The sequence below is a fragment of the Xiphophorus hellerii genome, chromosome 3 (assembly GCF_003331165.1).
Source record: "Xiphophorus hellerii strain 12219 chromosome 3, Xiphophorus_hellerii-4.1, whole genome shotgun sequence".
Classification (NCBI taxonomy): domain Eukaryota; kingdom Metazoa; phylum Chordata; class Actinopteri; order Cyprinodontiformes; family Poeciliidae; genus Xiphophorus; species Xiphophorus hellerii.
The window spans coordinates 24409420-24420898 of NC_045674.1; positions in this window are offsets into that span (position 1 = coordinate 24409420).

Sequence of the window (11479 nt, forward strand, 5' to 3'; positions counted from 1 at the left end):
GGTTGGATTTTTATTTTTTTTTCCCCTCCGTTTTTCATTCTTTTGTTTTTCCTCTCTCTTTCTGTCTCTCCCGTTCTCTGAAGTTCATTTTGGAAATAAGTTCGATATGATAAATGAGTGTTGGAAATGTGCTCTCTGTTATACTGCGGGTAAGCATGCCGTTTGATGAGGAACGGGCCAGAGAACAGGCTGATCCTGGTAAGGAGGGAAAGGGGTTCCAACTGTTTTGTCAGGGAAAAATAAACGCTCCCCTGTAGAGATTTTCAATTACTAATGTAACTGAAAATTGCTCAGTTTATTTGACGGAATAAAAAACAGCTCTAAAAACAAAGGACACAGTCAGAACAATTTCTCACACAACTCCCTGCTAAAAAAAAAAAATAATTTTTAAAGCTACACTGAAAGTATGAAATGGAGGTTCATGGTGTTAAGAAAACATAGGCCGGTTTTTAAGTGAATTGTGCAACTATGTAACCACACAACCAAAAATTAACAATGCAGTGGCATACATCTTGAATTTTTTTCACATTTTGTCTTTTTTTTGTTTGGCATTTTAGGTTAAGAATCCAACACAAAATGTTGCATGATTGTGAGGCGCAAGAACAAAATACAGTCCTCAAAATCACTGCAAATAAAAAGCCTGACAAGTGTGGCGCACACGTCTTCATTCCTCTTATTCTGTCTTTGTGTACTTCAATATCTCAAAGATGGATGTGGTTTGTCAAGGTCGCAGAGGTTTGTTAGAGAACTTCAATGAACAAACAACAACAAAAAGGCCGAGGAACAACAGCGGAGAGGCCAGGGTTAAATTTGTGGAGAGGCTAAAAGCAGGGCTGGGTTTTAAAACAATATCCTAAGCTTTGAACATCCAATAGAGAGCTGTTCAATCCATCATACAAGAATGAAAAAAGTATGGCCAGTATGCAAACCCAACATGAAATGGCCGCCTGAACCGATTCATCCTCATAGTGAAACATGGTTTTGACAGATTATTGTTAGATGCAGCTAAGAAAGAGTCAGAGCAGTAATTAAGTCAATCAGATGAAAGCACACATTAACATAAATTAATATGGCCCAGTCAAAGTCCACGCCTAAATTGCTCTAGGAATTTGCGGCAATGCTTGAAAATTGATGTTCGCTCTTGTTCTCAATCAAAACCTACCGAGCTTCAGCAAAGAAGAATGGAAAAAAAACATGTGGAGGTGTCCATCTACGCCACACTTTTCAGATTCTTTTTTTTTTTTTTAAATAACTTTTTTTTTATTGTTATTTCAGAGTTATGCACTGCCTCGTGATAGCCTGTCAGATTTAAATCCCATTAAACACAGTGCGGCATTTAGGTGTGATACTACAAAGTGAGGAAAAGTCAAAGAGAGAACATGGATGCAGCTAGACCTGATCACGCCGTATAAGACGACCTTTAAATGATTGTATGTTTCCCTAAAATGTTTGCGACGACCCCAAACATGAAGCTCGGGGGGGTTGTAACAGACGCTGCCTATTCCTAATATGGTTTGGACCTTGCCGGGAAATGCCACCAGTAGAAATACCCACTAACACCTGCTAGTCACGCTCCGCATTGCTGCTGGTTGGCATGCGTCCAAACATCCTCCAAATGTATCTGGAAAATTCTGATGAGGTGCTAAGTATATAATAAAAGTTTGAAATAACACTTTTAAAGTCTGGACATGGTTTTCTTTATCCTCCTTGGCGATCTCTTTAATATTTGCAGAGGCTATTACGAGCAGATTCATTTCACATGTTAAGTCTGAGCTTTTCACTGAGGACTTGCTAAAGTACACGACCAGCATTGTTTAATAAAAAAAATATTTAAAAAAAACCTAAGAAATCCATTTGTTTTCCATTGTTTTTACAGCTCCAAAATACAATGAATGTGCTTGCGGTACAGTATGAGGAAAGATTTCATTCATTAGCCAAGACTTTATTTTTTCACTGTGTTGATTCAATTCACTGAACGCTCACTTAAAAACCTCAAAAATGAGCGGTTAGGACTTTACTGAGTGTGAGGCAGGAGCTCGTTTTTCTTTTGCCAATCAGGGGAATAAAGGGAGCAATCATGCAAATATAGGATATATAGACCAGATGTCCTCAAACGACTGACTGGCATCAGAACAATCGTTGTTTGGGGAAAAAAAAAAAAAAAAAGCAGAGAGAAAAAAAAACACACACAGATTACTCTCTTCAGATCCTAAAAACAACTGATTTAGCTGTAAACATATTAATTAGAGTGAAATTTCATAGCTACACCACATAGCTGGTATATTTCATATTTTATTAATAAAACACTTCTGAAACATTGCATAAAAGAATGGGTTAGGGTTACCTTGCCCTAATTTCCACTGTAACATGTCACAAGTGTTGCGTGACGACCAATATTGTCATGGCGTGGAAATGAGCCACACGCTTATAGTAACTGAGAGATAACCCCATGCTGTGTAGAAAATGTTGGGCCCATCCTGTGCCCTTTGCTCAAATCTTGCTTCTTTTCTTTGTGGACAGGATTTGGATCTTCAAACCTTTGAGCTTCTGCGCGACTGATTGCAATGCGACCGGGATGAGGCCCAGCTCCTGTAAGTCTGGGGCTACGGCTCTCAATTGGAAAAAGCAGGACGGCTCCAGGCCGGCGGTCAGTCTCTGGCTCAAGCTGAAGAGTTCAAGTGTCTTGGGGTGTTTTGTTGACGAGTGATACTGGAATTTATTGAGCGACTGGCAGACGGAACGGAGCCTCGTCGACTGTAATGCAGGCGCAGAAAGCTCTCGATTTACTCGTCCGTTCTCGTTCCAGCTCTTGCTTGTGATCATGAGATTTCAATCACGACTGGAAAAATGAGTTCCCAGATCCAAGCGGGCTGGAGGTAGCTGTCTCTCGTGGGTCGCTGTGTTTAGTATGAGTGAAAAGGTGAGCTCTGTTTTCTAGGGGAATGGGTGACCCTCCACATTAAGAAGTGTCAGCCAAATCGACTCAGGTGTCTGATCAGGAAGTTTTCTGGGTGGGATTTTTTTGGACACGGTCCGCTGACAGGATACACCGAGGTTGACCTCAGAAACACAGCAGTAACAGCTCAGGTAGGTGTAGTAATAATATGAAGCATCACTACTCTTACTAACTGAATACTTGACCCAATGTGACTCGTTTCACTGAAGAAAGGGCAATGATGTTTTAACCAGAAATGCACCGCACAGACACAGTTTATGTTAAAGTTAGACTTTTTGTTGCTCTAATATTCTTTCTTGTGAATCTGCTCAGTATATTGACATTTGAAGATAAACACTTGAGTGCGCACTTCTGATGGCACCTGGATATTGTGCTTGCAGTACATTTAGCAGCACATACCTTAAGTACTTCACTTAGAAGATTAGAAATTGAAATACAAATGTCCTTTGTTGTTCGTCAGCAGGGAATTGTAGACATGCATAATTAGATAATGGTAAGAGAGTTTTAAAAAAGTCAAAAATGTCTTATTATGTGTGCAGCCTTGTCACTTTCTCTGTATTTTGACCAAAAAGAAAATAAGCTCTTCCCATATCGGCAAAAAAAAAAAAAAAAAAAGCGATGTGAAACATGATTATTGCCTCTTACCAAATACAGCAATAGCAAATAATGTCCTAGTCGTCATAGAGGGAGAAATAGCGTCAACGTCCCCTTTGTTTGTTCAAAGTCTGCTCACCACTAACAACTTAAAATGTGCTTAAAGTTGTAAAACACTCACCATCATCCATCTCTGGATCCAGCAGCGGCTGTGTCTAAGCCACTCTCCCTCACTCCCAACGTCAAACAAGACTGGAAAGAAATGTAACTTTTTTCATGTTTTTAGAACAACTGAAGGTTACATAGTTAGGCAGTCAAACAAAGACATTGCAGGTTGTGTTTCTGCACAGGTGAGCAGTGTGTATATCATTTGATTTTAATACAGTAAATTGTTTCTAACATTATTCTTAATATTAATGACATTCGAACGGGTGAAGTAGTTGCAGTTTGTTTGTTTTTAAAGTGAGACAAATTACTTTTTTTTTTTTACATTAAATTTCTGAAGGGATAATTGATGGCATATTTGTACTTCTATCAACTGTGTGGATCTCTATACTTTTTTTTCAAATATTTATTAAATCAAGAAAAATGAATGATGAACTTTAACTGCTTCATACTGAAACAAGGAATTTAGTTTTCATAAGCGAATAGGTTTGAGTATGAATAATTTCTTTCTAACCTTTCTGAACTGGACCTAGAGCCATGTTCTGGTTCAAGGCTCTCTAGAACCAAGACTCTGACAGGTGGGGGGTCAAATATATCAGTGTGCAGAGTTTGCATTTCATCAAGGCACAAACTGTAAGGAAAATGTGCAAGCGAAAAAAAAAAGAAAAGATATTCTGGAAACCCCCATGATACAAACTGCACAGTCCAATCACACACACACACACACAGAGGTGCTTAGCCAGTACCTTGGCCGTGTAGACACCTACACACACTAACAAGCTCCTGCTTGCGCACGCTGAAGCTTACACAAACACACATTTTATTTATTTGGATTCATAAAACCTCAAAATGTTCAACAAAAGCTATGCAAGATTGAAATATAAAAAAAACAACAAACTTTTCATCATGCAATATCTAAACAGCCAGCAAACAAATAAACCCAGCTTTAAACCACCTTCCCGTACACACTACGGCTCGTAATATGTTTTCACGACAAAAAAAAAAAAAAAAAAAAAAAACCGTTGCATGTGTTGCACCACAGAATCAGAAACACCAGAGCGCAGAGGGTGGTGCTGGAAGGTGGGGGTCATTCTTCACCGTCTTGCACATGCTGGATGTCGGAGCAACCTGAAGGATCCCACTCGCACAATGCTCAGGATTTCAGAGGAGATAGCAACTCTGCACAATAATAAAAAGTACTTTTGAGGCATCTTAGGCTTGGTGTTGAGTTAATCAAATGTACTGCTGCAGAAAGGACTGAAACTGCTTCCAACGCTTTCTTCTTCTTCTTCTTCTTTCAAAGAAAGCCAAAAAATAAATCGATACAGAACTGTAAAGAAGCATGTACCCCTTAACAGATTGCGCTTGTTTATCCCTTTTTTTGTCACGCTTCGGTTTCTTTTAGATCATCAAATCTAAATATTAGAAAAAAGTAAAATCAAAAGGCACTTTTCGAAATGATCATTTGATTTATTCTGAGAAAACAAGTCATCTGTCCTTTTCTGAAAGTGCAACTTCCCCCTAAACTGGCAAGTTGTTGTGGCACTCTTAATCCGCACCATTAAGCTTTTGTGATAAATGGCAATAGTCATTTTTCATCATTGTGGAGACATTTTCAACCACTTCTCTAAAGGACTGCTTTATTTCAACCATAATGGAGGGATTGAAAGCAAGTTTTTTTTTTCTTGCAAATATGAGACGGCCTTTGCTTTTCGTCAGCAGACGGTATTGCCTAAAAACTCTATATTCAATGCTTTTGGCCAAGTCTGTTGCTTATTGTGTGAATCATGAACACTGACCTTAGCTAAAGTAAACGAGGTCTGCAGCGCCGCAGATGTTGTTCTTGGATGTTTTCGGGACCTCCTGGATGAGTCAGCCTTGGACTCCTTGAGTAATGTTTGTAGGTGCGCCACTCTGTTCAATACTGATGTTTTTATTGGACTCACAAAGCTTTCGAAAAGAAATTTCAATCCTTTCCAGGTCAAAAGGATTTCTATTTCCTATCAGTCTGGAAAGAAAGTTTCCAGGCTGCACAATGAACGATGTCAGCAACTTTGTTTCTCGTTTGTGTCCGAGTTTCTTTGGATCGCGCATGATGTGTCGGTTTTAGTCTACCTCATGATAGACAGTCAAGCTTGGATCTGGCTGATGAAACTCAAGAAATTTGGTTAATCATTACGTTACATTTACACATAGGACTAAGTTGGTGTAGATAGTATCTTCTTTTGAAGTAAATAAAATCCTTGCTAAAAAAGTGCAATTTGTTTTTATTGATGTTAGCTGTCTTTTTGTGATGCTAAAATGAGTTTTGTAATCTGAAATATTTGTGTGGAAAAAAAGAGAGAAAAGATCTGTAATTTTTTATTTTTTTTTGCACACCACCTTATGTCTGAAAGAACTGCAGGTCGACACGAGAAATCTGAACAGATAAAAGAATGGATTAAATCACCCTTCTAATAAGACGACTTGGAGAGATTTCGCAGCATTATCGTCTTTCTCGCCGAGCAGAATTATAAAACTGAGTTGTAGCAGCCCTGGGCCGCTCTTCATGCTGTGTGGACGAAAGTCAGTGTTGGTCCTGGCCAGCGCCAAGCCAAAAAGCTGTAAAAACAAGAAGAAGCACTAACTCAAATCTGCAAGGTTTATTTGATTTGAGTTCCACACTGTCAGGTTCTGGCGAAGAAGCTGTGGCTGTGCAGCAGAGCAGAGAAGAAAATTAAATAAACTTTCTTTCAGGCTCCTTTGTATGTTGGCCCGCTGATTTCTCAGTAAAAGATAGCTGATTGGAGAATTAGCATTCAAAATATTATTTGGAGAAAAGGTTCGTTTTGCACGTAATTAATTTAGTCGGCGCGTCTGGCAGTCATTGGCAAAACCATTTAGCCTTTTCGACTGCCGCAATATAAAATACATGCTGCAAATATAAAGTATCATTGCGCTCATTTAAAGGTGCACATGTTTTATGGGTAGCCCTTGCAAAGTTTCTGGTGTTTGTTTTGTGCTTGGTGAAGTCAAGTGTCAGAACTTTCCATTCCTTGGCAGCCAATGTTTTTTCCAGTTATGAATGCCAGATTTAGGTGTACTGGTGTTGGTTAGTTTTTGTTTAAGGATGGCCACAGTTACCCGTGATTCTGACTGAAAACGTTTGTGTTGACTTGTGGTCAAGCAAAACACAGCTACTGAAATAAATACAATTTAAATAGCCTTAAAAAAATCATTTTCGTTCACCCTGGCTATTTGTACTTCTCAAGTTCCAGTAGTGAAAATGCATGAAAGCAATAGCAAACGTATTCAGGGCACAAATAGAAGATATATAAGTCTTACATATATACATATATGATTGGGTAATACACTAATGCAGCATCTTCAAAGTGGTTATGAATGGATGCAGTGAGTATGGCTCAAAAACTGGGAGCAACTCTAGTTAGTGTAGTCAGTAAGGCAGACTTCGAGTTTCAATGTCACATCAATGGGAAGGTGATGTAGAAACATGTGTTTTACAGGGCACATGTGTAAAAGTCCAAAATCAATGTTACATTCAAATTCAAACATTCAAAATTTAAAAAAATACCTTATTGAGGCAAAGGAAATTTAAACAGAATCTCTAAACAGAACAAATCAAAAGTGGTGTTTGCTTATGGAAAGTATACGGTAGCTTAAAATGGTGTTTGAAAGAGTTGCTGCAAACAATGTTTTTACCAAAACACAACCTACTTCTTAAGTTGTTGAAGATGACAATAAATCAGCTTAAAGCTAGCTACATGATCACTAAAGCGTTCTCCAACATTGTCAGAACACGACTCTTCCAAACTCTGCAGAATTCTAATAATTTTCCAACTTTATTAGCTGACTCAAGTGGAAACGCAGCCTGACAGGCAGGCAGGCTTGCGGTTTAGCTCAGTCAACTTTAAGTGCCTTCACCTGTGCAGAAAGGACAGGTGTGCGTATGTTAGCAGCTAGAAGTCACCTCACAAGTCCAGTGAGTGGCGATAGGGGTGCCATAGTCTCTGCAGGTCCCAGGGGAGAAAAACATTAGAGCCCCATGCGTGTACTGTGGCCCTTGCTAACGCACACCCCCATGGGTAACACATTCCACTCAGCTAAACAGCCATGAGAGCTGAGGGTTTGTGATCACTAAGAGTATATGTGCAGCCTGGTATGCAAACAGGCACACATCACGCTATTTTTTTTTTTTCCTTTTTATACACACACACTTACACACAAAGTACACGTCTCAATCGAAGCCTCCTAAAGAAGCACTGAGGTGCATCGCTAAAATTCAAACCCCGCATAGACAGCAGCTTTTCTCACTGAGAGGCAATGGTCTCTGGAAGCCCTGAAAGAGGGAATTTCTCATGGAAGAGGGTTGATCTGGAGGATGCAGAAACCATGTGAAGTGGGGTCAACCTTTAATAGATAAAAAAAAAGGAACTGACGACTAGTATCGCCAATCCCAATAGGTTTAAATCAGCAACTACTGTTGTTGAAGAAATCCCATCTCAAAATCTCTGAACATATATCATGTGGAGCAGACAGTTTTAATATTTCTCCATCTCCACGGTTTTCCTCCGATATTTGCGGATATTTCTTTTGGCAGCTCGGCTTTCCTCTCACTTCGCAGTATTCCTCATTAGAGGGGTGTGAGGGTGTGTGTCTGCGTCTGCTCTGCGGCAGGTTCGCTTTTCGTGGCCAGGTTGTTTCCCCCGCTTCGAGAACACGGTGTTTCTGATATTGGGTCCTGGTGTCCTGGAGGTGTCCATGGAAAACACAGAACTGGACGAAAAACACCCCTATAATACATCCTCACAGGTGGCTTGTAATAGGGTTGCAGAGAAACATTAGCGCTTTATAGCCCTAACAAGAACAGGAGAGGAAATGTGTCACAGCCACCGGGTTTGCCATCTTGGCAGTGTGTGAGTGTGTGTACCCGCTTGGCAGTTAAGAGTCATTAAAAAAGGGCGAGAGGAAGACATCGAGCTGCTTCGTGACTCTAATGAAGAACAGCACTGACAACCGCGAGGGCCCATTCATACACACCAACAGTGTAAACACCAAACGATACACACATGAGCACATCCAAATACGGTTTATCTTTGGTGTTTTGCTTCCTGCCAGCAACACAGCCTTTCCTGTTGGACTAAGTATGATGACCCCGTGAACACACGCAATCAAAAACTCCACTGTACAGAAACATCGGCGCATGTGTGACGCCTTAGGGTCACACCCTAGAGCGAACAATGAGATGTGCAAACCACAAAAGTGGATTTCTTTTCTTGGTTTATTTAAAGCAAAGCGTGCGCAGTTGCACTGTGGACGCCGTGAGGCATGGTGATTAAAAGACCAAATGTGGTCGCAGAGAGCGGGTTGTGGATAGGTGTTGGATAGATGAGGAAGTTGGGCGACAAGGCGTTCAGTCACCCCCTTTACTTCCTGGGCCAACAAACCCTCACCACTTCCAGGCGAGCATCCTAAAGAGGATGTTGTGTATTCCAAACTGCTCTGCACTTTCTCAACCACAGCTACATCACTTCAAAAGCTTAGCCACTGAACTGTTTATTTATGGGCCGCGCAGCACTGATTGTACGGCAAAACCATTTGTTCGCCGGAATAGCGCTCAGCGCGCGTGCACTACCTTCTTTGGCTGTTGCTTAATTGCTTTCTTTGCTCAAGGGTGTCATCTAGTGGCCTTAAACACAATGGTTCGACAGAACAGATGCAAACAACTAACAAACAAAACAAAACAAAAAAGAGTTAAACAGCAGATTCTCCCCCTGCTCCTCATGTTGTCTTTGTTCCTGGTTTGAGTTTCACACAGCTGCATGCAAAGAGACCCGCGGTGATTTGTAGCGCTATAATGACTCTTCCTCCTCCTCACCTCTCCTCCCAGACTATGAGATAACAGTTCTCATCTTACATTGATCATCGGCAGCAGAGGCTAAGCGGGGATTTGCCCGTGTCAATGGGGTTGCACAGAGTTGATCTAAAGGTTGGAGGAGGCAAGGCGTGAATGGGTGGAGGATTAGCAGGTGTCCAAGCTCCCCTGGCTGCAGGCAGGTGCACAGCACCTGGGCAACATGTGCTCTTGCGTATTTCCAAAGATTGGAGAGCTCTGACTGCCAGCTGTGCTCTCTGAAGTTTTTCCCTCTCACCCTCACACACTTATCACCTCAGCCTCCTGAAGCACATCAATGCTCCCCTTTCTAACGGGCACAGCACACACTTCTGTCAGATTACACGCAAAGCCTTGGCTAATGTTACCGGTCAAAAGGTGACTCATCAAGCACTGTGGATCACTAGCAAACAGATGTGTTCAGCATGACTCCATTAGGTCTAATAAGAACATTGTGATAGATACACTGCTGTGTTTTGAGTGGCCTTTGAGTGGAACATTAATCAACAGATCCGATGTGTTTTTGTTTGATCATTTTCATGATAAAATGTAATGGTTGTTGCTTGTTTTGATAATTTGAAGCACTTTGAACTGGCTTGTTGCTGAAATGTGCTATACAAATAAACTTAACTTGACTTGAAACACAGTTGGGAAAGAAACTCTGCCAACCTGAATTTCCAATGACGGAAAATTAAAGTTTAATCCTATGAAAGCAACCTGGGACTACGTGTATGGAAGGATCTGAAAGAAAACCTGTTAGAAGCTGCGAAAGATTTGAAACAACAGCAGAGGTTGACCTCCCAGCGAGACAGTGACACTTAGCATACAGCCAGACCTGCGAAGGAACGGTGTGGACATATTCGTGTGTCACAACGGCCCAGTCAAAGTCCAAACTTTAATCTGATTAGGACGGTTTCCCGTCTTGTATTTTCATTTTTCCAGTTGAATAATACTGAATTTACTTAGAATTTTACGTCACATTAAAGATGGCAAAAATCATTAAAGGATATATTTTGGTCTCAATTTCACTTTATGGTGCACCAGCCGACTCAGCATGTTAAGGGTGACTGTCAGACCGAGGGGAGTTTAATCAGAAATCATCGTTCCATAACAGTGGCCATCTCCTCTTATGGGGAGTTCCCCTTTGAGAAAAGGAGGAAAGATCAGAGGTGAAGGAGAAACCTGGAGGTGGGACGGTGCAGAGTAATGCAGGACTGCTTAGAAAACGAGAACTGAACACAGTTCCCGTAAGACGTTTACACACACTCATCACTGACATCAATGCTCTATTAATTTTAAGCTTTTGAGGTACCACTCGTTTTTACATTTCATTCTAAAAAGCAATACCATACACAACTCCGGTGATACTTAAGGACAAGTATCCTTAAGTATTATTGTGGATTCTCTCCAAACCACTATGATTTATTCCACTCATTTTACATGGCAGAATGGTTCTAAGACAAACATCCTCACTGATTTTTAAAAAAAAAAACAACCAATGGGTGTACAGATTTGAATTTATTGTGTATTTTCTCTAATCCAAAAAGGTCCAAATGATATACACAGGCTCAAGTAGATGGTACACATAAACTCTGACTAACGGCACCAAAGAAGTTTCCAGAAAAACCAATGGATTTTTGTGGCCATAAACAAAGTCCGAGCAGAAATACGACTGGATATTTGACCACTCCTGTTAGAAACGGTGGAGCTAATTTAAACTAGTGGTTTCCTGGCTTTTAAGTGAAGTCTACAAATCATCCATAGGGTTGAGGACCTCCATATTTTATCCATTCCAAACCAGTTCTGACATGTGTTTGGATCATTTTTCTCTTTGTGCCAAAGTTTCAGCCGTTTAGCTGTTCATTTGAGGTGAA